Source organism: Perognathus longimembris, chromosome 21, assembly GCF_023159225.1.
Source record: "Perognathus longimembris pacificus isolate PPM17 chromosome 21, ASM2315922v1, whole genome shotgun sequence".
NCBI classification, from domain to species: Eukaryota; Metazoa; Chordata; class Mammalia; order Rodentia; family Heteromyidae; genus Perognathus; species Perognathus longimembris.
In genome coordinates this window covers 4,480,044-4,505,186 of record NC_063181.1, presented here as the reverse complement: position 1 = coordinate 4,505,186, position 25,143 = coordinate 4,480,044, and the positions used below count along the sequence as shown (strand labels likewise).

Genomic DNA, 25,143 nt, shown 5'->3' with positions numbered 1-25,143 from the left:
CGTTCCTTCCTTATTGACAGCAGGCAGTCTGTCCCACACTGGAAAGCGGGTGAGTGGGCAGGCCTGGACTTGGGTAGCTGGATCTTCAAGGTGTTGGGGAAGCGAAGGCCCCTTGCGGGCAAGGCAGGTGGGCTTGTGTGGGCCTGGGCACAGCACAGAGACCAGGGTAGTAACCAAGAGGTCAGTGGCTCCCGGTGGCTCCATCTGTGTGAACCATTTTGGTTCTCGGTTTTCCTAACCAATGAAGATAAACATGGAGGGAATGTTAGCACCATGGACAGCGTCCGCCTGGGGGTGGAGGGGAACGGAGTGGGGGAAAAAAAATGCCAGCAGAATCTGAACAATCAATCATAGGCGCTATGTCTCTCCACTTCACGATTAAGTAATGAAAATTACACACACTAACCATGAAATAAGTCCACTACACGTAAAGCAGAATACATGTGTTGTTTAAGTGGCCGACGTTCCCGTGTAGCAATGGCACTGGGCGGCGTGAGCCCTTCCGCCACTCACCTTGGCCACGACGAGTTGCTGGGCCGCCCTTTCAGGGGTCTGCGGATGACATGTGCTCCCGTCCTTGCAGGTTTCCTGCCCCGTCACTCCTTTCTGCCTGCGGTTTCGTCACCGTCCCTGGCCTTCGCTCATGCTGCCTCCCTGTCTACAGTACCGCCCGCCCTTCTCTCTCTGTTCTTTATTCTTTAGGGTTTAGTTCAAACCCCGACCCCTGTACGATGCCACCTCCAGCTGGCGCCGGGCAAGTCTGCTCTGCAGCCGCGGGGCGTCCTGCGCGTTTGCTGAGGACCCCGTTATGCGCCTGTGGGACTCCCCTTGCTGACTCCTCGGTCACCGGAGGACCCAGCCTGACGGCTCTCAGACCTCCCCCCGGCCCTGAGGTCCCCGCAGGGCCGGGCTGGAGATAGTTCATAAAGACAGATAAATAGAGCACTGAGACTTGAACAGCTTAGCTGCGAGAGTTTCATTACTATGATAAATCCCCTGAGGCATGTACTTTATAAATAAATGAGGTTTACTTTGGCTCATGGTCGTGGAGGTTGGAAGTCCAATCGACACACAACCAGCTTTGGCAGCCTCTCCCGCCGATCCCATCACAGGACAGGATTCAATCATGGGGTCTCCACTCCAGAGCCCCTATCTAATCGGATCCCTTCCCGAAGACCCCATTCTTTTTTTTTTAATTTGTTTTTTAATTGAACACAATTTTTTTTTACAAGGTGTTGTGCAAAAAGGGTACAGTTACATAGTAGGGCAGTGTGTACATTTCTTGTGATATCTTACGACCTGTTTTTCTATCCCTTCTCTAGGTCAGGTAGACCCATATGCAATATACAATGTATCAAGCACATATACAGTATTCACAGACTTGGTCTCTACTGTCTCTCCGCCTCCCTTTGTTAACAGTCATATATCAGGGAGATCATGCCCCTTTGTTTTCTGTGTTCTAGGCTTGTCTCGCTCAACATTATTTGTTCGAGTTCTGACCATTTCCCTGCGAATAACAATATTTCACCATTCCTAATCGCTATGTAGTATTCCATTGTGTATAAGTACCATATTTTTGGGATCCATTCGTCTGTGGAGGGGCATCTGGGTTGTTTCCATATTTTGGCTATTGTGAATTGTGCCGCGATAAACATGGAAGTACAAATGTCTTTTTTTTTTTTTTTTTTTTTTGGCCAGTCCTGGGGCTTGGACTCAGGGCCTGAGCACTGTCCCTGGCTTCTTTTTGCTCAAGGCTAGCACTCTGCCACTTGAGCCACAGCGCCACTTCTGGCCATTTTCTGTATATGTGGTGCTGGGGAATCAAACCTAGGGCCTCATGTATACGAGGCAAGCACTCTAGCCACTAGGCCATATCCCCAGCCCCTACAAATGTCTTTTTGATATCTTGGGTTTTGCTGTTTAGGATAGATGCCTAGAAGTGGTATGGCTAGGTCATAGGGTAGGTCTATATTGAGCTTTTTGAGAAACCTCCATACTGTTCTCCAAAGTGGTTGTACTAATTTGCACTCCCACCAACAATGGAGAAGGGTTCCTCTTTCCCCGCACCTCCTCCAGCATTTGTTGTTGCCTGAGTTCAGAGTATAGGCCATTCTAACTGGGGTGAGGTGGTATCTCAGGGTTGTTTTTATTTGCATTTCATTGCATCCTACCAGGGATGTTGAGCATTTCCTCATGTGTTTCTTTGCCATTTTTATATCTTCTCTTGTGAAGTCTCTCTTTAGCTCTTTTGCCCATTTCCTAATAGGTTTATTGGGCTTGGAGGGGCTTAGTTTTTTGAGTTCTCTGTAGATGACAGATATCAGGCCTTTGTCTGTTGCTGTGCTGGTAAATATCCTTTCCCATATCGTTGGCTGTCTTTCTATTTTGGTGGCTATGACCTTAGCTGTGCAGAAACTTTTTAATTTGTAGTAGTCCCATTTGTCGAGTCTTTCCCCTATTTGTTGTGCCCCTGGGACTCTATTCAGGAAGTTCCTTCCTGTGCCTATAAGTTCTAGCGTCTTTCCTACTCTGTCCTTCAGTAGTTTCAAGGATTCAGGTCTGATATTGAGGTCCTTGATCCATTTTGAGTTGATCTTGGTGCATGGTGATAGGCTTGGGTCTACTTTGAGTTTTCTGCATATGGCTGCCCAGTTCTCCCAGTTCTCCCAGCACCAATAGTTGTCTTTAGCACCATTGTATGTCTTTAGCTCCTTTGTCGAATATCAGTTGGCTGTAAGAGTGCGGTTTTATTTCTGGATCTTCAATTCTAATCCATTGGTCTTCTGATCTGTTTTTATACCAATACCATGCTGTTTTTGTTATGATGGCCTTGTAGTAGAGCTTGAAGTCTGCGAAGACCCCATTCTTATCACCACAGTTAGATAGATGCCTTCATGCCCTAACAGAGCACGGTATTTAAACCCCAGCAGCCCTCCTGCATGGTGTCGGAGAAAGATCTCCTAGGTCCTGGACTGTCAGGGCCTGGGGGGCCTGGGAGCCTTTCCACTTAGAGAATTCCAGAGAGATGACGCCCCAGGTGTGGGTCAGGCTCCCCTCCGCTGCCCTGGAAACCTTGAACTTGCGGGAGATTCTGGGGCCCTGAGGGTGGGGGTCAGGGCAGGGGCCTGCATTTGTGTTTCAGACCTTCCCTCTACTTGGTAGGCCACTTTGGTGGGCAAAACCGTGAGTCACAAATGGGTGGCCTGACCTGCGAGCACCTGGGACCTGCTGTCTCTTCTTTTCCCAAAGCTGGAATTGCATGCCTGTCCGTTAAGTCTGTGTACGTTTAGCTCTCTTCCCCACCCTCTCCCACGCACAGGGGGACATGTGGGAAATGTGTGTTCTTTACTGTCAAGACGTCTCTTGAGCTAGCTGCAGTTCTCTCAAAGCAGCAGAGTTGGGCCTTCTCCTTCCCTCCTTCCCTGCTCATGCCGGGGGAGAAGGCTGGGGGAAGTCCTTACTGACCTGTGTCTAGCAAGTACCCGGGTCTGTTCGGGTGAACTTCTGAGTTAAATGGGAGCAGAACCATCAGTGTTGGCTCACCAACTCAGAACCCACTTATTGGTAGCAGTGATGTTTGCACTAAAATGGGGAAGTGACGTAGAAATGTCTTTCAGGCTGAGTGGACTCAGGGTGAGCTCACGTTTGTCGCTTGCCTAGTGACAGGGGCTTTGCCCAGTGAACCAGAGGCCCCAGCTCTTCCACTGCCGAGGGTCAACCCTCCCTGCTCTCTACCCCTCCTGCCCCGCTGCTTCTCTCTAGCTGCCCCAGCGTCGCTGGGAAGAACAGCTGATGTTACCTAAGCCAGAGAAGCTGTCGTGCCAGAGAGCACATGGAGCTTCACGGGAAGCTTTTCCTGTGGTGACACCTGTGTCTGAGCATGAAGCCGTGTGATTGTCTTCCCTGCGCTTCTCTTTACCAAAAGACATTATGTCATTACCAGTGGTGCTTTTTCCTTCTAGAAGTGACCTTTCCATGGATACGTAATCACAACAAAAACCCTGTGCTTATGTGTTTATGGGGAAATCACTCGCACCGGGGTTTCAGGCCACAGGAGCACTGAGGTATGTATGCATCCAGAGATTGCTGTCCACAGTCAGATGGCCTCACGGCCGTGCCCCCCTCCCACAAGACATGGAAATTGGGTTCAAGTGCAGATTTGGATTCTGGGGGGGACTGTGCTGGGCTGGGGCTGGTGTTTCTAACAAGCTCCCGGGAGACCCTCAGGCTTCAAGGCAACAAGGAACTCAGACCCAAGCTGTCCACTGTCACACTTAATGAGACCACAACCGGACTGGGCCGTTGTTGACTTGATTGAAAGCAAGCAGAGAACTCAGCTGACTTACCAAGCTGTGACTCTCCTGTGCATGAGCCAAATTGCGAAGATTTCTAAATAAAACAGCAGCAAGTGTGGGAGTTCGGAGGAGGGGAAGAGCAAGCTGTGCAGAACAGCTCCCCGTTCCTGATTCATCGTCGGGCGTCAACAACTTGTGTGATGACCCGGAAGACCGTCAGCCCACAGTTTCCCCCGGCAGGATGAGGTGGAGTCCAGTTGGGGAACTCTCCATGCATCCTACAATGGCTATGATATGTAAATCAGATGAAAGACTGCGCACAGGCAAGTGCGTTGTGTACCCTGGAAGGAGAGTGTTTGCTAGTATGTCCGCAGCTGACCTGCTGGTGACCGCATCGTGTTTGGAATGAATCCCTCACTGTGCGCTGGGATGACCTGTTCATCATTGCCCAGGGCAGCAGATTGCAGACTAAAAAGAGGAGAGGGCTAAGAGAGGGCAGAACGAGGCCGTCACGGGTGTTTGTCAGATCGTAGGGCACATCACTTTAATTTGGGTGCAAGCGTGATCTCAAGAGCTGGCTCACCAACATGTACAAGATTGTGGTTGCAATTTGCTGGTTAGTCTCAGTTCTTTGAATGCTTTCCTGAAGTGCCATTTTGTCTCAGTAAAATGCTCCCTAAAAATACTCAAATATTTTTAGTTGTGGCGTACAAATCAGATTGAGCTGCACATTTCCCTGGTGAGCAAAAGTGATGAGTTTGTGTTCATTAACTTGGGGCCATCTGCTGCAGACATGCTGCAGTCTGTGAATCAAACGTGCATCAAACTCCGGGGATCAGAACGCGCGCCAGGCCCAGTGTTAGGGAGAGTCAACAACCAGAGGGAGGAAGCGACCGCAGCTATCTTTTTCTTTTATTTTTTCAAAAAACCAGTTCTGCCTTGCAGTAGATCAGAGCTTTCCACCCCGCTCAGCTGGCAGACCACATTGCCCGCTCTTCATGGCCCATCTGAGCTGTCTTTGGGGTGTGCTTCTGCCGGGGAAGTCATTTCACCCGTTTCCACTCCACGTGGGCGGAGGGAGGAGGGGAGCGCCTGATGACTCTTTTTCTGTAACTATAGAACCAGTGTGTGCGTGCATGCACGCGTGCGCCTGTGTGTGTGTGTGTACTCACACCCGTTCTTTGAGGCAAAGAATTTTGGTGCAAACCCATGCTCACAGGAGCTGGTACACAGGAGAATGTTCTCGGGAGAACCGACTGCCTCTGCCACTTCCTGCAGAGAGTGCTTCTTGTGGCCTTGTGAAGGAAAAGCCACTCAGCAGCAGTGAGCTTTCTGATTAGTGCCTTCCCCCAAATGTCCCCTTCCTAAAGTATTTGGAGAGAGAACAGAGATCTTCCAGGAGTGGCTTCCTGCTTCAGAGCTCTGAGTTTGAAATCGCGAGGGGGCTTGAGTTTGAGGTCCGTGATCAGCACTGTCATGCAGGTGGACGACTTTTCCGTGACTCCATGCGAGTTCCTGTCGGTCAGCAGTCCTCTGTGTTGCCCCCCTCCCCGTCCCCATGTCTAGTGGAAGAGCTGGCGTCCTCAGGGCTGCAGAGGAAGGGACGGACGAGGGGAGTCAGGACAAGACACCGCCTCCTCTCCTGCCTCCCCCTGCCATTTTCTGGGCTCTGAAATGCCAAGTGGATGACAGCATTCTACTGGGAAAATTCTTTTGAACCCCACACAGGACAACAATACACATAAATAACGATAAACAGTAAACAGTTTTTCTACGATATATAAAATGCTATAGGAAATTTTGTACTTTAAAAACATATCGATAAGACAACAATAAAAGACTTGAGGATGCAAACACTTTTATCATTTTATCATGAAAGGAACACAGGCTGGCTAGAAGGTAGGAAAAGTTGCCCAGGCTGTAGGAAGGCAGCTGAATACATTCTGGTTCTTTGTTTTGATGTGTTAGACTCTTCGTGTGTGTGTGTGTGTGTGTGTGTGTGTGTGTGTGTGTGTGTGTGTGTGTGTGTGCTGGTCCTTGGAGCCTTTTTGTTCACAGGTTAGCACTGAGACCACTTGAGCCACTTCCTGCTTTTTCATATTTAGTTGGAGAAAAGAGTCTCATAGATTTCCCTGCCCCGGATGGCTTCAAACCTGGTTCCTTAGATCTCAGCCTCCTGAGTAGCTAGGGTTACAGCCGTGAGCCACCCGATGGTTTAGCCTTTGAAAGGACATGTTCTTCAATGTGCTGCACTGCCTCCCTAGCCATGGCTAGTGTTTGCTAAAGTATGTTACGCAGGCAGAACACTCGCTGACTTTGTTTTAGTTATCCCCCAGGGTTTGGATGTTGGTTACTATTGTTTTTGTTTTTCCGGACTTTGAATTGAATTTCTTTCCTCAGGCTGGCACTCTACTGTACCCTAGTCTTCTCCGGTCTTTAAAAAAATTTTTTTTTAGTTTGTTTTTCAGATAGAATCCTGTTAACTTTGCTGGAGCCAGCCTTAGGCCACATTCTTCTACCTGCACCTCCCGAGTTGCCGAGATTACAGCTGTGCTTCACCGTGCCCAGCCCACTTTATTTTTAAGCACTGAATGCAGAGTTTCTTGTTTTTTAAGAAAGTCTTATCTTCCAGTGTGCAAAGAAGTTAGCTCACTGAAGTCTTGCTAAGTCATTCATCACTTTCTAAGGTGTTTGTTTTGTACTTTATCTCAGAGTCGATGGAGTTCATATTGTCTGCAGAATCCAAGGGAAACACACACTGAGCGCACAAAAGGGAGACCCAGCAAGAACGAGCATCAAGAGTAGCAGACATTGACCAGGATTTCATTGTAATTTTTTAGTGTGCAATTAATATGGGGGAAAAACATAAGCAAAAAGAAGATAGTGAAAAGTACCCTAGCCAATCATATTTTTAAACGTTTTGGTATTCATTTCCTGTGCCATAGAGAATTGATACCCTACACGATAGAATCATACTATCTAGACGTTTTATACTGTACCTTTTACTGATAATAACGCATGCATCTCTTTTCATGCCTTTGTTCTTTTCATTGTTACTGGCGTCTGTTGAATGGATATACCATACTGGATGTCACTGATCCAGTGTTGTTTGACGTTTGGGTTGCTTGGGACCTTTCCCTGTTAGAAGCGCCCTTGCGGTCAGCGTGCTGACAGCTGGATATCCCCATGCATCGCCCGTTGGTTTCCTAGCGCGCCCGTGCTGCGTATGCGCGCGCACAGACTCCCGGCTTTTGACACAACTGTACTGATAGCTTCGAGTACTTTCTTCACTGCAGCATTTACGTGTTGTGCCTTAACTCTGTACCTATTGTCATCCTCGCACATCTTTTCGTCAGGGCCGGGCCCTGGGCACCCCCTTCATCAGCCTGCCACGTCACAACACCCCCACCCCCTTCAGGGCCCCCTCCCTGCCCGGCAGAGCTCCTGGCACGGAGTTCAGAGCAGCTTGCGTGGAAGTGCTGAAGACGAACGCGTGCTTGGAAGGAGTCGGCGGCCGCGGGGGGATGGAGGGGGCCCCGGGAGGGATGGAGGGGGCGCGGGGGGGGGGGAACCACGGGCAGAGGTTTCACGGGCTGCGCCTTCACTCAGGGCTCGCCGCTGGTGGGGGCCGCACGTACCACGCACGCCGAAACGCCACGGGTTTTCAGTTTCCGAATCCGAGCAAATGAAGTAATGAAAAAGGATGATCTGTGTTAGGACGCTGCTGGATCCGGGAGTGACGGGGTCTTTGATTCCGAATCACGTGGTGTCAGGGACACAGAAGGCTGTCTTGGGTGGCATGTTGTGACAGGGACAAAGGAAGTGTGGGGAGGCTGAGGCGCGGCTTACCCGAAGCTTGCCGGCTCTTGGGCACTGGCAGAAGCGGCGGATCCCAGAAGGCAGATGCCTGGCGGGGTTGGGGGGGGGGGTTCCAGAGCAGGCAACAGGCAGGCGTCTAGCAAGGTTGACGAGGCCCAGCCATGAGGCGAGGGCTCACAGGAGACCCTGGAGATCCCTTAGCATGTAGCAGTAGCAAGGTACGAGCTGATTCCCGAGGAACTGGGCCCTGGTGTCTCGGCCACGGGAAGGGCTTTGAAGCCAGGTCCCGTCCACGTGGGAGCTCACAGAGGGCCATCCTGGAGACCTGAAGCTCCTTCGCTTGCCCGGGGAAGGGAAGGCACAGAGTCAGGAGGCCCACACCCCGCCACGGCTAACCCTTCGTTGGGCAGTTCAACACGTTTCTCCTGTCATAGAGTTCCTGCTCCCCGGTGGCTGCGGCCAGAAACATGACCAGACACAGGTCATCCACGTAACAGCCACATCACAAACCACGTAATGCGTGGCGTTCGCTCCTCCTGTCAGCAGCCAGGGTCGTTCAGCGGCCCGGCCCTTCCACCGGGCCGCGGTGCTGTTCCCACTCGGTTGTTTTCTCCCCCCCCCCCCCCCCCGCGCCATTTGGTGACCCGGTAGACAAGCTCCAACAGCAGCGCGGGAATGTGTAATGCATTGCCTTCAGATGCCTCCTTTTCAGGATGGTGGGGTGGGGGGGACTGGTTCCTTGGGCCTCTGCTGTCCTCTACAGTTTCTGCTGTGGCTCCTGTCAGCTCGGTTTAGATCCACAGTTGACATGGGCCGGCTGTTTCCCGCCTCAGTGGGGCTTGCCAGCGACCGCTGGCCGGGGTGTGTGCCCGGGAACTCCTACCTCCACAGCCACCACGCACACCCCTGACCAGCAGGGTCTTCCTCCTTTTGGCTTATGGTATGGGGTAGGGGTGGCTTGTCACCACTCATGACTTTGGCAGTGAGTTTCTCCCTATGCTTTTTCTACGGGGCATTGGGAAGGTGTCACTGTTGCTGCCATTTTCCCAAAACACCTTTCCCCCCGCCTCGTGGGATGTTCAGCTGATTGGGGGGGCAGGGATTGTTGTGAATGTCCAGGAGCAATTCATGCTTGTTTGGTGCAGGACGTGGGCTCTGTCAGTGTTTGTGGAATGACATGGAACCATGAACTCTAGATTAAGGCCCCAGTCCCTAAACAGGCCCAACTCTGTGCCTTTCGGAGGGTTTCCCAGTAGAAGGACTGCTCATTCCGGGTCAGGACACCCTCTGGGTCTGGTCCAGACGGAGCCACCGCTCGCCTCTGGCAGGGGACTCCTGCCGCCCGGTGGGGGGAGATAATGAGTTGCACATGGTCGATCTGGCTTTTCCGCCCGTACCCTGCCGTTCTGAACCTCACCCGGGAAAGGGCACTTGGGGAAGCCTCCCGGCCTGGGACTGGCCGTTACAGAGCAGCAGCCTATCTTGTTTCTTCGCTTAGGTCCCTCATTAAAGTGGTTTTCAAACAATAAGCGGACTCACTCCAGCTACTGGAGTTGGTCAGCTCCTTTGGTGGCCTCTTCCTTGTCCTCCCAGGCTCAGCGCTGTGGGTTCAGTGCCAGCCGCCCCCCACAGGGCCACCCACTGCAACGTGTAATGAGCAGAAGGGATGTAAGATAAGCAGCCTTTTGAAATGCAGCGTGGGGAGGAAGACGGGGCCACACTCGGCCACTGTCTCCCTGTCCCTGTCACCCGTCACATTAGTAGCGCCCGAGCCCTGTCTGTACCCAAAGACTCGGGAATCAGCGTCTCACGTCCATTGGACTCCTGCGGGAGGCACGGGTTCTAGTTTTCTCTCACACGTTCTCTGTCACCACGCTCGCGGTGGTGACTTTGGACGAGATGGCGGCCCGGGCCCTTCCCTGGGGGGTCTCCTGCCCCTGGGGGCTGTCGCCTTCGCCTGTCCTCAAGGATCACTGGGGTTGGGGACAGTTCAGATGCAAACAGGATGTGAGACACCCCCTCTACCTTGCCTGGGACGCCAAGCCAGGCTTTCCCTGGAACTTCTGGGGACCATTTCCATTTGGCTCTCAGCTTACAGGCTCCCAGGGACCGGGCTGTGTTCGTTAAGTGAACGTGACTTTCACCATGTGGGAAAAGTCTCCCTCCTGGGGGGGCTTTCAAAATGTCACCCTTGGCGTTTTTGCCTTTCTCCCCACTGTCTTCCCCTCCAGTTTCTGGAAGGAGATGCCGCTTCCTACGCACAAGCTCGGTGATTTTTCGCCTTGGTCTCTTGTATCGTTTCATTTGGTCTGACCCTTACCTGATGGAAGCGGGAGAAGAATGCCGAGAAGCCCAGGGTCCCATTCCAGCTTGGCCGGACTTGCTGTGACACTTTGGGAAGTTTGTTAGCCCCTCTGAGCTTCAGTTTTCTTACCAATAAAATGGGTATAAAAATCCTCCTACCACTTTGTCACGGCAGGGATGCTGGAATAATAAATATATGTGTACACACATCTTAGAGCTTGGCCCAGTGTAAACGTTGGAAAACTCACTGCCATTAACTGGGCAATGATTCTGGCCACTGACAATGTGATCTACTGCATAGGTCGATGCTCTAAGGTGCTTTTCTCCCGTGAGCTCCGTCCTTTCTCCTCTGTGCTCCTGATGTTTTTCAATACAGATGTGTCTATAGCCACTAACACGACCCGGAAATAGCACTCACAGGCTTACCTCCCACCTGGGAGGACGGGGATCTCAGCATGGCCATTTTGCACAGTGCTGTTGGGGTCACTCAGGAAACCCAGCCAGGAGCCTGCTCCAGACTCCCCTCCTGCCCTTCTTGTCAACATTTAACCAGAGCTCCCCCTTCTTCCAGCCCCCCAACTCTTGTGTGCTTGGTCCCCTCCCCAGTACACTTAAACGTCCCTAGGGACACAGCGGAAGGGCGTGCGGTGTTGCAGCCTCCTTGCTCCGCTTGGTGCGAGGAAGGTTCTCAGCAGGGCTTCCAGGCCCCTTGCCAGCTTCGTCACGTGGGTAGCCAGGGATTAAAGCAGCAACGCGTTTCCCTCAGGAATGTCGGTCTCCTCTGGCTCCTCCCTGCCTCGCTACTTTTCCTTTGGGGAGTCACCTTGGCTGGGCTCTCCTGGGGACCCCAGGCCAGCTTCCGGGGAACCTGTCAGGGGGCCTGGCTGGGTCTGCCATTCCGCTCCAAGCCATCAATGAAGGGAAGGCTGCCGACACTCCGTCCAGTAACCACAGAGCCAGTGAAGACAGATGGAGCAAATGGGTCACAGCCCTCCCCGAGAGGAAGGAGGAGCTTAGTGTTAGGAAAATGGAGAAGAAAGCACAGGCCAGACTCATCCCCACAGGCAGGGACCGTTGATTGAGGCACAGCAACAAGGCACGGGGACCTTCCGTGAGAATGGAGGTTGTACAAAGAGCAGGGTTGGAGTTAGGCTGTAATGGGGTCTGAGAAGGAGACAGAGTTTATCTAAAAGGCTACTAGGGAGGTGGGGGCTTTGGGTGAGGCCCACAGGGGAGGTAGAATGTCAGGCACATCCGTGCACACCTAGGGGGTTGCCTGACGTCCATATGCACCTGAGATGGTAGGGCGGAGGTCAGTCCTTCATATTCCATCTCTAGATACATGAGAGGATGGGGCCGAGAGAGGAGAGGCCGGCCCTTCATATTGGGTCTTTGGATGGATAAAAAGATTAGGCTGGAAGAGGAGCCCAGGGAAGAGGTCAGACTCTCCTTCGGACTTCCTTTATCCTTTCGGGGACTTATTGTCCAAATGGCCGTGTTTGGGATCTGTGGTGCGAAGTGTCCCGTGTGGGGTTTGTTGGCCGCGGTACGGTCCTGATGCCGGTCGTCCTGCCTTTCAGATAAGGCCGGGGTGAAGATTTCCTGAGAACCAGGAGGGTCCCGGGGATGGGGGAGGAGGTGGTCAGTGGGCCATGGGAGCAACGTGGAGTTGTGAGGACAAAGCAGATTCCAATCATCTCAAACCCTGGAGGAGCATAACAGGTTCGGGGACATCGTGGGCTTTTCTGGCTACTTCCTGCTGACATGGGTATCCAGCCGTCACCGGGGCTGGGGTCTTCAGGGTCCAAGTCTGTGCTGGGCAGGGCAGGGCAGCGTAGCGTAAGCGAAGCCTCCAGTTGCCTGGAGTAATAGGGTGGCTTTGACTTGCGCCCGGGTAGTGGCCTGAGAGAATTTTGAAAAAGGTCGAGAAAACAGGGTCCAAGAAGGAGGAGTAAGAGGATGGCTGTTAAAGGTCCAGGGACATCCCCACAAGAGGGATCCCCACGAGGACATGCCCTGGAGGCGGAGGGGTCCCATCATCCGCTGAGATGCCCTTGCGCTTGAGTTGCGATCGTGCAAAAGGGTGGCAAGGTCTCAGGACCGGCCGATGTGGATGACTGGAGAGAGCACACCTTCCTCACAAGCAGAAGTGTGGCCCGTTACAGGGAAGGAGGAATTTCCATACGACTGGACCGGGGCACAGGAAGCGGGTGTCTAGGGTTTCTAGCAACTGGGTAGGGAACAGCTTGGTGGACTGGTTAAGAATAACCAAGCAGACGCTAGGGCTGGACCGGAGTGGCTAAGGGACCTGTGGGAAGCCTTGAACGTTTCTTGTAGCTTGATTGTAGATGGCTAGATTCTAGAGTATGCATGGGAGACCCACTGTGAATAGAAGTAGCAGGTAATGGATATAAGTTCCTGTCTAGTTAGAAGGTAGAGGGATGTGAACATTGGGCAGGCGTGCTCATCAACGATTGTCTTTTGATCTCCCCATTCTGGTTAGTTTTGAAAGGGCAGGCACAGAGGCACTGCACGTAGGGTCTGACACCATCCCCTCTTACTTGCAGTTCTTCCAGCTGCCTCTGGATGGACTGTCGTTGCCAGGACAAGCTTGGTCCCACGGGGGTCACCTCCCAGTTGGCTTCTGTCAGTCACTGCCTGAACTCAGGGCCTGACCACTGCCCCTTGGCTCTTTAGCTCAAGGCTTGCACTCTACAACTTTGAGCCACAGCACCACTTCCAGCATTCTGCTGGTTAATTAGGGATAAGAGTCTCACAGGAACTTTCCTGCCCAGGCTGACTTCGAACCGTGATCCTCAGATCCAATAAGAATCGATGTTAGGTTTGACCAATAAATACCTGTAAGATTGATTTGTCCCTCAGTGGGTCTGGCTAAATGTTGCAGAGGATAAAATCTGTAATGACAAAACTCAATAGTAGCTAATTTGAAGACATGATGAGAGTTTCAAAACAGCAAAACTGATTAAACAATCTAGTTAACTTTTAGCTGAAGATAGCACTTTAGGATACTACTTGAAACCATTGTTAATAAGTCAAACCTTTGTGATTACAACTAAGAATGCTGGATAAAGGCTCTGTATCCAAGGTAGCTCACATCCTTGGGAAACACATATTAGACAGAAAAATAGCATCTGAGTTAAAAGATGTTCATTTAAAAGACCTTGACATAAACACTTAAGTAAACTTACCACTTAATTTTATGTCATTAAAACTTGACAAACTTAATAGTGCATAGACAATTACTTTTATAGATGGACATAAAGAATTAGATGCTGGGTTTACACCAGTGCATTAGTCTTGACCTTACTTAAATCACAGCCAACTTTACTAAGTTTACTAATAAGATCTATCTTATAAATTCAAGACATACTTATACCATCTGCTACTTACTCGAACCTTCTGGGGTTTGTCTTAATTTCTCCCTTTTTCCATTTTGGAACAAACATTTAAGACAATTCTGACTTTCCAAATCCTTTACTATCCAAAGGAAACAATGTTTTGTTTCCTCAATTCCTTTCTCAATGCTTTAAAAAAAAAAGCAACTAACTTTCCTTTTTATGTTTCCTAGTCTCCTTAATGGTTTTTCTTTCATTTGTGTTTTGGATTAACTCTTCTACCCATTTGTTCACGCCCAAATCTGATGAGCTTCTTGGTGCTTGAGTTTCAAACTGCCCATTGTGGGTTCCAACTGCCCATTGCGGGTTCCAACTGCCCATTGTGGGTTCCAACTGCCCATTGCGGGTTCCTTTGACCTCACCAGGCTCACATTCTGAGTATAATTGATTACCAAGGTTAGGAAGTAGGCTACTTCCCTAAAAAGGTTTACAGTTTTCTCCATCACAGCTGGCTAGGAGCAGGGCTGGGTCTCATCCCTTTGACTAGTTCCATTGATAACGATTTACCCTTCTACCAAGCAGCACGCTTGATAATTGACTCTTTCAATACAAGATTCATATTCCTGACATGATGGCTGGTCACAAGCAGCACAGATAATAGTTACAATTGAAGTCAAAAAGCAAAGAATTTGTGGGGCTGGGAATGTGGCTTAGTGGTAGAATGTTTCAAGCCCCAGGTTTGATTCCTCCAATACCACATAAACAGAAAAGGCCTGGAAGTAGTGCTGGGGCTCAAGTGGTAGAGTGCTAGCCTTGAGCAAAAGAAGCTCAGGAACAGTGTCCAGGCCCCAGGACTGGCAAAAAAAAACAAATAATTTTAGGAAATATCAATACCAAAAATACCAATATTCAAGGCAGAAACATGTTAGTTTGATAGAAAAGGCTTTCTCACACCACGATGACAGCTTTTATGCATTAAAATGAAGTTATTTTGAGCATGTTCCCATACACACTTGTGCACAAAAGTTTTAAGGCATGTTTAGGTTTTTAAAGAAATGAAAGTCAGCCATAAGTTTTCTGGAACTCCAGTGGCAAAAGACATTTTTGCCCACTGAATGATAGAGCCATGTGGTCATTGCTAGAAAAACAGGCAACACCACACAAAACACAAGACAACGCTCAAAACACAAAACTTTTGCCAACGACAAGCAGAGTTCCACAGAGTCTCCACGCTTAAGCAAACATTGATGAACCGAAACAGAAAACGTTTAAGACAGTTTGGTAAAGCTGGGCGGAAGAGAGGGGGCTGCGCGAGAACGCAGGTGGCCTTCTTGGTCTCTTCCTAGGTGGCTGTCGGTCGCCAGGGCCTGCAGAGAGAACTGGGGACAGGAGAGTGGCCAAACAGATTTCCAAGGGGAGGAGGCACCTCTCCTCAATTCCTGTCGCCTGACATTTTTAAGGGGAGGAGACAGCAAGATGGAAACGGGCAAGGCCTAGGGTGTGGGCTCAGTGTGTGGGCCGTTGGATGGTGCTCTGGGATAGGGAAGAGGTGAGGGGTTTCTCCAGGGAGCTTCTCGCAGCCTTCTAGAGGAGCTTGCCTTAAAGAGGAAATTAAGAATCCAGATTCTGAAGTGAGTAGACTCAGGAAGGAGAAAAGGAATGGATTACTGTCTGAGTCCCAAAGACAAAAAACAAAAAAAAAAGGGAGCGAGTTTGTTTTGGGTATGCTCTCTGTCTGACTGCTCCCTTCATGGGGCTTGGGCTTGGGAACAAGGGCCAGACCGTTGAAGGACGAGAGGGAAAGGGCCCGGGGTGTTTGCTGGCCAGCCTCTGTCGTGATAGACTAGCACAGGAACCAGAGCAGAGGCCTGGCTTGGCGCTGGTCAGGAACAGGGTCGCCCATTTTGGAGCCCCTTGGCTGTAGCCAAGAGTTGGTATCTGTCTTTGGGAAGTCTCTCCTCTTCCTCTTTGGCTTCTTCCTCCTGATAAAGATGTTAAAAGATGTTCACGGCCTCATTAAGTAGCTCTGGCTGGGAAGTTTGGGCGTCCTGCTTTAGCAGGGTTGTTAGATGGTTGTTCTGACATAGACATGGGAAACATAGACGGTCTCTTCACCTTTAAGGGCATATAGCCAACCCCACCAGTGTCAGCCAAACAGCCCTCGCAGGCACGGGGCAAAGGTCGACAAAGGGAGTTTGCATAGAGAGGACAGTCTTCACTTAGAAAATCCGACCTGGCTGCAAAGAGGAAGAATGTAGTTGCAAGAGCAAGGACGGAGAAGAGGCTTGGGCGTAGGGAACCTCTGACCCAGTATGGCTTTAAGAGGGAACCTGGAAGGGAGGCCCTGGGACCCAGCCTGCCGCTGACTCTCAAGGGCACAAGTCAAAGGGCTGTCAACGCTAATGGAGATGATCCAAGAGCAAATGATCTCTCGTCTGGAAGCTGTCAGAGAGAGAGAGAGAGAGAGAGAGAGAGAGAGAGAGAGAGGAGGAGATGGCTGGGAGGCTTATGGCAGAGAAGGACTTGGTTCGCAGGGCAGGACAGGTGGGGCGGGAGGGGGGGAGTCTGGAGCAGAGGTGTAAGAAGGCTTAGGTGTAGGGGACCCTCAGACCCCTCACCATTTCGCTTTAAGTTAGTAATGTCAAAATTGAAGATACTAAACTCGAGCTTGAGTTTGTGCTGAGGCTGGATCTGGATATGTAAGCAGATTAATTTGGGGGAGGGTGCTGCAATTGAAGACCCACTTTGGAAAAATTGGTAGGATTACAGAGTGACCTGTCCCCCCACTTCAGGGGTCCCTGTGGCCTTGGGAAGGCAGATGAATGGGCCCCCATAGTTAGGAGAGGGCGTCCCCAAGGTCCTTCTTAAAGGGTGTCAGGGGGGTCAGTCAAACGTGAGATACTCCTGAACGGACAGGAAGTGAGAGACTCCTGGAGCCCCCCCTCCATGTTGGGGTGCCTCCGCCACAGTCCATGGCCGTTGCCTTGTCCTGCAGGCTTTGGGTGGTGGATGGAGTTGGTCAAACGGTGCAGGGGCTTCTGTCTGGAGATCAAGAGTCCAGGGATGGAAGAGGGGATAGTTAGCATCGCAGGCTCTGAAACGGTCCCATGAGAGGCGGCCAGGAGGTAGGCGGCCAGTTACTCCTGGCGCTTTTCCTCTCCCGGGTTTCGATACCATATGTTAGGAACATGGAGGAGAAAGAGCAGGCCGGACTCGTCTCAACAGGCGAGGACTGTTGATTGGGGCACAGCACCCTTCCCCCCGGGAATGGAGGTTGTGCAGGAGGTGGGCTTGGAGTTGGGCCTCTACGGGGTCTGAGCGAGGAGACGGAGGTTGTGGCAAAGGCGATGGGGGGTGGGGAAGGTGAGGGGGTCCACTCGCACCCGGGACGGTCGCGTGGGGGGCCGGTCCCTCCCTTGGAGTTCCCACAGCTCTCCAGAGGCCTCCGTCTCCAGGCCGTAGCGACCCGGGCCTCGTGTCCGAGGCACCCCCCCCCCCCCGGAGTGAGTCCCTCAGCGGGGTTGGACTTGTGACTCCCCGGGGGGGGGGGGTCTCGCTACGTCTCTGTGTCATCCAAGCAGGCACGCGCACGCGCGGGGGTCTCCGCGGGGCAGCGTGGGAGAGACACAGGTGTGCCTCGGGAGCAGGGCGGGCCTTAGACGTCAGACGTCCAGTCCAAAGCACCCAGACTTTCCGAGTTCTTCTGCCATGCCCGTTGACAAGCTGCTGACAGCCACGGCCGGGGGTGGGCCAGCGGCCTCCCTTCTTTAAGCGTTCAGTGTCCGCGCTGACCTTGCAAGGACCTTAGTGGACGGGTGGGCCGGGGCAGGTGGTAGGGCTCGGGCCCTCCCCCGAGGGGGCAGCTCTGAGCACACAGAGGTCGCCCGCACCGTGCTGACTCCGCGGTGAGGGTTGACGGGTGCCGAGACAAGGGTGGGGTGAATGTCACTTGCGCACCTCTTTCCTAGGTACAAGTCCTTCCTCGCCAGCTAGCCTGAAGAACGAGTGGGGGAGACGGGCTCTTTATTTTAACACCGCTGCTTGCATCTCTCTCTGGAACGACACGTTTGAGACTCTCTTTATCTGTTCCTTCCTCACCTTTGAATTTCTTAGGGAGGCCGGGCTTTGCCAAACAGATAGATCCGAAGCTAAATTAGAAGCGCTTCCCTGTGCTGACTTCTATGGGTTTTTCAAAACACGATGAAAAAGAGAGAGAGAGAGAGAAAGAGAGAGAGAGAGAGAGAGAAGTGGAGATGGAGAGAAGCAAACTTTCAGCTAATTATCATCTCTTTCCCCCTCCGAGCTCCATCCGAGTACTGTTCTTAATTTCCTGACCAGCTTGCGCCCCCCCCCCGCACCCTCCTAGCATCTGCGGTAGTTTCAAATTGAGCTGTGTACCTGCTGCTCCGAATTTCCAACATACCATACCAGTTGGTTTGCCAAACAGCGAACTGCCAGCCATCTGCCACCCAAAGTCAGAATTTACATTGTTTCATCTTAAAATAACGCCTCCGGAATAGCAAGCCACTCTATGCATCAGGTCTGAAAATTGACAATCAGCCAGGATTAAAAACAAATACCAACTGGGCATAAAAAAAGAACACGGCGAAGGGGGGGGCGGGGTGTGGCATTTGAGGGAGAGTTTATTTTTCAGCAATTTTTTTACCTGATTTTTTCCCCCTACCAAAATAACCGTGCCATTTTAATTTTATCTGCAACAGCAGGAACTACTTATAGATGGAGAGCATCCGCTTCTTGCCTGGCTCTGGACGGAAGAGGGTGCAGTTGTCCGGGTATGGGTAGGACACGTCCCCCCCGACCCAGGGTTGGGAGCCGGTGACACTGTCTCAAACCCCTTCTGTCCCCGGACTCTCTGCTCCCAAGTCATCTGAGACGGGAGACGGAGTGCCTCGTCTAAGGTCCCGTCCCGGGACACGGTGACGGACGGTAGCTTGAACCCGGGACTCGGCGGCCCGGCCTCACCGACCTTGGGCCGCTCCAGTGCTCCCCAGGGGGCCTTTGACCCCCCCCCCCGAGTCCCTGACGTAGAAGCATGGCACCCCAGGACGCACAGCTGAGAATGGGCAGGGGAGGCTTGGGGTCACACGGAGACCCACAGAGCTGGTCTGCGGCCCCAGGGGAAGAGCCCCGTCGAATCTGGAAGGCATTCCACAGCAGATGGTGATTGTGTGTGACTGTGAGCGTGTGTGTGCGCGTGTGTGTGCGTGTGTGTGTGTGTGGAAGGGAGAAGAGGCTCCACGTTCCTTTTAGGGAAGTTGGTCCAGGCAAAAGCAGCGTGGGGGAAAGTGTGAAGTTTGAGTGGGTGGAGGAAGCCAAGGGCTCTAAATTTACACCGCGACACCTGCCCGCAGCTTGGTACGCAGCGCCGTGGGCAACGCCAGGCTGAGCCACGAGGTTGCGGGACCCCGGCTGGGCAGAGCCCAGGATGGTGTCCGCGCCAGGCCTCGGGCAGCCTTTCTGGAATTCTCCGTGATCTGGCAGTGAGGAGAGTGACGAGCTTCACCCCATATGTCCCCCGACCTTCTGGAGCGCCGGCAGGCCGTCTGCAGTGGGCGCTGCGGTTGTTGGAGGCTCAGTGTGCTTTCTGGCTGGGCTGTGTCGTGAACTCTCCAATCCCGCAGGCCTCCCTCCTGGTTTGGGTCAGGGGTCCTCTTCCCCACCCCCCCCCCCCCCCCGCTCCCCCGTCCACTCCCCTGCCCTGGCGAGCTGCTTTGACAGAGCCTGCTGTTCCAGGCCCACAGTCTTAGGGCGTCGGTCCCTTGTGAGCCCCTTGTGGTCAGCGACCGCCGCCTTTCTCCTGCGGGTCGTGGGTACTGTGTGTGCTCGGTCAGCTGGTACTGGGTGCCGAGTGCTTGGATTCATGAGCTCTTCCCGGGCCGCAGGGCGGAGGTGTTGGTGTAGCTAGCGTCCCTGGGAAGCTGCCTCTGCTTCCCTGAGCTTGTCTGACATGGCCGCTACCTTATTCCTGGCTACAGAGTAGCAATGGCGAGAAGAGCGCACACGCCCGCCGTAGCACTCGGTGTGTTCATCCGCTGTATTCTAATACAGTTTAACTCCGTTTGTAAAAACAATCCTGTGAAGGGTTGAGTCGACGGCACAGGGGACCGGGCAAGAAGCAGCGGGGGGTGGGGTTCGCCCCGTTCTGGGGACCGTGGGCAGTGCCCAGTGCCGGTGGTAGGAGGGAGGAGGGCGACCGAGAAGGCTGCTCGGCCCAGCTGGAAAAGAAAACCCAGGCCAAGAGTGGGGGCCGCAGTCCCAGCCCGCTGGCCTTCCCTGGGAGAGGGGTGGCATGGCCCTCATCCGAGGGGCCACGGAGGCCAACGAAGGAAGGCAGCTCTGTCCTCTGCCCCCCATGAGTGAGAGGCCTGCGTGGCTTGTCACAAAACCATCTGCAAAGTCAGAGCCCAGCGTCCTTCTGTGTTGTCAGAACGTTCTAGAAAGCCATGGTGACAGTGAGGAAGCCTCCTGCCTAGCCTTGAAACCCTGATCCAAAGGTGCAAGCTCAAACAAAGCAGAGGAAAATACAGATCAAATCCACACGCAAGATGGAGTCCTTCCCTTTCATTTGAGTTGTAATCTTTTTTCTTTTTGCAAAGTTGGGACAGGAGAAAAAGTCTGATTTCTCCCAGAGACCACGGGGGTTGATGTGCCGGAATCTGGGGGCTGAAAAGCAGCCCCTGCGCCGGTGGCTAAAGCCGTTGTGGCGCAGCCTGCCTCCGGTTGCTTCTGGTGGTGGGAGCCTCCAAATCCTGCCTGGCTCTCGGTGCAAATACTGCTTTGAGAGCTGCACCGCTCTGTAATAGAAACCAAGGTGTCTTTATAACGCCGTTGCTTGGGTCCGGAGTTCATGTTACTGAGGGGATGGGAGACAGAGTGACCCTGTTTAAGCGTGTCTTCATGTCTCCCCGCCTGAGTCCACGTGGCTCTCCCGTGTCTGCATGCATCGTGGCGCCTGCTGCCTGCACCCCTTATCCTTCTGCTGCCCAGGGTGGAGCAGGAAGCCTTACCTGTCCAACAGCCTGAACATCAAAGCAGGTCTGCCCCTCCAGTTGCCTGTAAGAACTCAGCAAGCAAATAGCTTGCTGCCGTAGCTCTAGGGCACAGACTGGCCGCGCAGGGAACAGCATCTGCTAGGAGTATAGAAAACAGCCGGCACCAGGCCCCAAAAGTAAAAGCAAGTGTCAGGATCCTGAGTTTGAAATAAATTCTGCATTCAGATCAGGGAGAAACAGTTATGTTTAGTAGTGACCAAGTACTTAAAAATGATTTCTTCTTATTTTTTAATTTATTATTATTATGTTGTTGTTGTTATTTTCCAGTCCTGGGGCTTGAAGTCAGGGCCTGGGCACTGTCCCTGAGCTGCTTTTGCTCAAGGCTAGCACTCTACTACTTGAGCCACAGCACCACTTCTGGCTTTTTCTATGTATGTGGTACAGAGGACTTGAACCCAGAGCTTCATGCATGCAAGGCGAGCACTCTACCACTAAGCCACATTCCACTTAATTTATTTTTTGTACCAGTCCTGGGCCTGGGTGCTGTTTCTTAGCCTTTCTGCTCAGCATTAGCACTGTACCACTTGAGTCATTGGTCCACTTCCTGCTTATTGGTAGTTAATTGGAGATAAGAGTCTCTTGGACTTTTCTGCCAAGGCTGGCTTTGAACCATGATCCTTGGGTCTCAGCCTTCTGAGTAGCTAGGATGAGCCACTGGTATCCAGTTTAACAATAAATCATTAGGTTCACAACTGTAGAATAGTATGAAGTCTCATACTAACAATTAAAAACATGAACAACTTTTTAAAATACTGTTGAATGTGTCTATTTTTGCCAAAAATTATTTTTTAGCAAGAGAAATACAGATTTCTATCTTTGCTAGAGATCTAAATAGCAATTTATTTGGCTACAACATGATAGTGACACTACTGCCACCTAATGGCAGAGATCCTTAATTGCAGATAAAGTTCTAGAAGGAAAGATGGAACACAGACATTTCAAAACTGAATATAATCACAGCAAATGAAACACCACCTGCAGAAATTGCTTTTGTACATTGCTACCACACCAAGTAAAGGGATTTTACCTTTGACTTTCTTTTTGGCTTGTGTGTTACTCATTAAAAGACCATCCAAAATTTTAAAAGGCAATGTAAAAGAATTGCAGAAAAAAAATTACAGGCATCTACAGTTAACATTTTTTTTATTAATATGTGACATCTAAGGATCACCAGCCATTGTCACTTTGTGCATTGTTGGTAGCTGAATAATTTATTGAATTAGGACTTACTAATCATATGAACATTTTAAGAATAGTTATAGAGACTATCTGTGTCTGTTTTTATTATATCTACATGCACACGTGTATTATATGCATATACATATAATACAAGTATGTTAGATTAATCATAGCATTGAAAGAAAAATAATCATTATTGGTTATGAAACCAAGAATTCGTAATTGAAGTGTCCACACAGGCAGAGTCCCACATCTCATTTTTGTTGGACACTTGGCACAGATGTTCTGTTCTCAAAGAAGAAACTTCTATTTCTGTGAAAAGTGACTTTGATGGGAATTGGATTGGATTTGTAGATTACTGTCAGGAGAATGGCCATTTTAAACAATATTTTTTCTTTGACAACTGAGATTATATCAAATTTAAAGGCTTCTGCAAGGTGAAAGACATGATCAAAAAAGTGAAGAGACAGCCTAAAGAACAGGAGGCAGTCTTTGCCAGATACTATTCTAATAATGGATTCATATCCAGAATGCATGAAAAACTCAAAAATTAAACAGCAGAGAAATCGAGTAACCCCACCAATAAATGGTCAATGGAACTGAACGGTTTTTAAATGAAGAGGTACAAATGGCCAGTGAATACATTAAAAATGTCCAACCCTCTTAAGCAGTTAGGGAAATGCAAACCAGGACTGCCTAGAGATTCTTCCTTACCCAGTCAGAATGGCTGTCACCAAGAACATGGACAACTATGGTGAGGATGTGGAGGGCAGAGGAATTCTGACTGACTGCTGGTGGAAATGTGCATTAGCTCAGCCACGATGGAAGCCAGTACGGAGATTCCTCAAAAAATTAAAAATGGAACTTGCACAAGGTTCCGCGGTACTGCTTCTGGGCTATGTCCAAATGAGTCAGAGTTGGCCCAGGCAGAGAGTACATCCTCAGGTGTATGGAGGCCCCGCCCACAACTAGGCAGAGAGTACATCCTCAGGTGTATGGAGGCCCTGCCCACAACTAGGCAGAGAGTACATCCTCAGGTGCATGGAGGCCCCGCCCACGACTAGGCAGAGTACATCTTCATGTGTATGGAGGCCCCGCCCACAACTAGGCAGAGAGTACATCCTCAGGTGTATGGAGGCCCCGCCCACAACTAGGTAGAGAGTACATCCTCAGGTGTATGGAGGCCCCGCCCACAACTAGGTAGAGAGTACATCCTCAGGTGTATGGAGGCCCCGCCCACAACTAGGCAGAGAGTACATCCTCAGGTGCATGGAGGCCTCGCCTACAATACTCAAGATGCCTGTCAGCTGAGGAATGGATAAAGAAAATGCTATACACCTACACAATGGAATCTTACTAAGCCATTAAGAAGAATAATGAAGTTACTTGTAGGAAAGTAGATGGAACTGGGGATCGTGGTGTTGAGTGAAATAAGCCAGACCCCAGACAGATTTCACATGTTTTCTCTCATTTGTGAAAGCCAGGGGGAATACAGAGTAAAATAAAAACCAAGCTCTTGAAAGGAAAAGGGACTACCAGGGAGGTGGAAGAGGAGCTGGGGGGGTGGGGGAGGAAGAGGAAACGTCGTAGCCCCAATAACAGACTAAGTCACCTTTCTAAAATTGGGTTTTGTTGTTATTATTTTTGCTTTTTACTTTCTAGCAACCAGTGTTTGTATCCTGTTTGGCAGCTGTAAGGTGTTCTCACTAGGTCTACGATGCTTTTGCTTTATAGACGTGGGACCTGTTCTGCTCAAGGACACAGAATCGCTTTCCAGAGGTCACCACGATGGAGGTCACCACGATGGCCGCAGCAGAGAGTCAGTGTAGATTTTCCTGGCTCCGAATCTCATGCTTCTCCTCACCAGAGCGCCCCGCTTCTCAAGGGAACGGCGGGGAGCTGGAGGCCTTCGTCACACGTGGTGGCTGAGCAGACCTGGGGGGGCCGGGGGGGCCCTGTGGCCGCCCCCCCAGGTGGCCGGCACCCCGCTTTCCCTCAGCACCGCCGGGCTTTCCCATCCGTGTCACAGGCCGCCCGGCAGCTGCTGTCACTGGAGCCCGAGGGGTCCAATTAGGAATTAAGAAACAGCCGATTACAATCCCAGGCCTCATTGAACTGAAAATGTCGGGAGTCATTTTCCGAGTGAACTCTGGGGAGATTGGCTTGCTCTGTGCTTGCAAATAAGATAAGCGGGCGCCCGGTGCCTGCGTGGGGGCTGCGGCGGTCACATGACCGCGCGCCTCGTCCCTGCAGCGGCTTCCAGAGGCAGATTCCCCCTTCCCAAGCCAAACCCCGGAGAACCAGACTCCCCGAGATGCCCAGGGACCCGCCAAAATAAACCGATCCTCCCTCCCTCCCTCTCTCTCCTTCTCCCTCCCTTCCTCCTTCCCTCCCTCCCTCTCTCTCCCTCTCTCTCTCTCCCCCCCTTCCTTTCTCTCTGCCCCCCTCTTTTTCTCTAGGCACGAACAAAGGAGAAAAGCCCCGGCAACTAGAGAAAAGCTGCACCCCACCGTGAGTGCCGGCGAGCCGTGGGGTGCAGCGGGCTGGGATCGCTGTGGGAATTTGCAGGAAGGGCTTGGAGTGGTCAGGAGGTCACACTGGAGATAACAGCTGCCCGTCTTCAGGGTTTTACAGTTGAGACGGGGGCTGTGGACAGCGATCGCTCAGCGGTAGAGTACTTGCCTAGCTAGCTGCAAGGCCTGGATTTCAATTTCCAAGCACTGAGAACTAAAAAGAAAGCATTAAGGTAGATAACGAATAGCACAGCCCTAATCAGACTTGTTGCACAGGGCCGGCCCTTCCTGGGGGTGGGGGGGGGGGCGTGGGGGGGTGGCTTGGACTCCATGGCCAGCCTGGGCCAGCCCCGGGGCAGATGCGGGGTTCGCCCACTGCCGCTTGGCCCCGTCTCTCGGCCCCGTCTCTCCCCGGCGCCCCTGCTGATGGATGGAGAAGTCACACTGGCGTGTGCGCAGCTGAGAGCTGAGCGGCCTCTGCTCTGCCGGCCCAATTCCTAGGATCCTTCTGCTCCCAGGACACTTTGCCTGTGGAGTGTCACGGGAAGGAAGTCCCGGAGTGAACTTCCTGGGCAGGACTTGGGGGCTGTAGACAGAGACAGGG

At 51.7% G+C, this 25,143-nt stretch overlaps 1 protein-coding gene and 1 long non-coding RNA gene across 2 annotated transcripts in view; both read left to right on the top strand.

Moving 5' to 3' along the window:
- The window catches only part of Msra (methionine sulfoxide reductase A), a 226,225-nt gene that overhangs the window by 179,336 nt on the left and 21,746 nt on the right, over window positions 1-25,143 (top strand). The gene's annotated exons all lie outside the window — the stretch shown is intronic.
- Window positions 8,078-15,068, top strand: LOC125339548. Its single transcript, XR_007208557.1, has 3 exons — window positions 8,078-8,089; window positions 14,541-14,553; window positions 14,837-15,068. It is a non-coding gene; the product is annotated as an uncharacterized LOC125339548 (long non-coding RNA).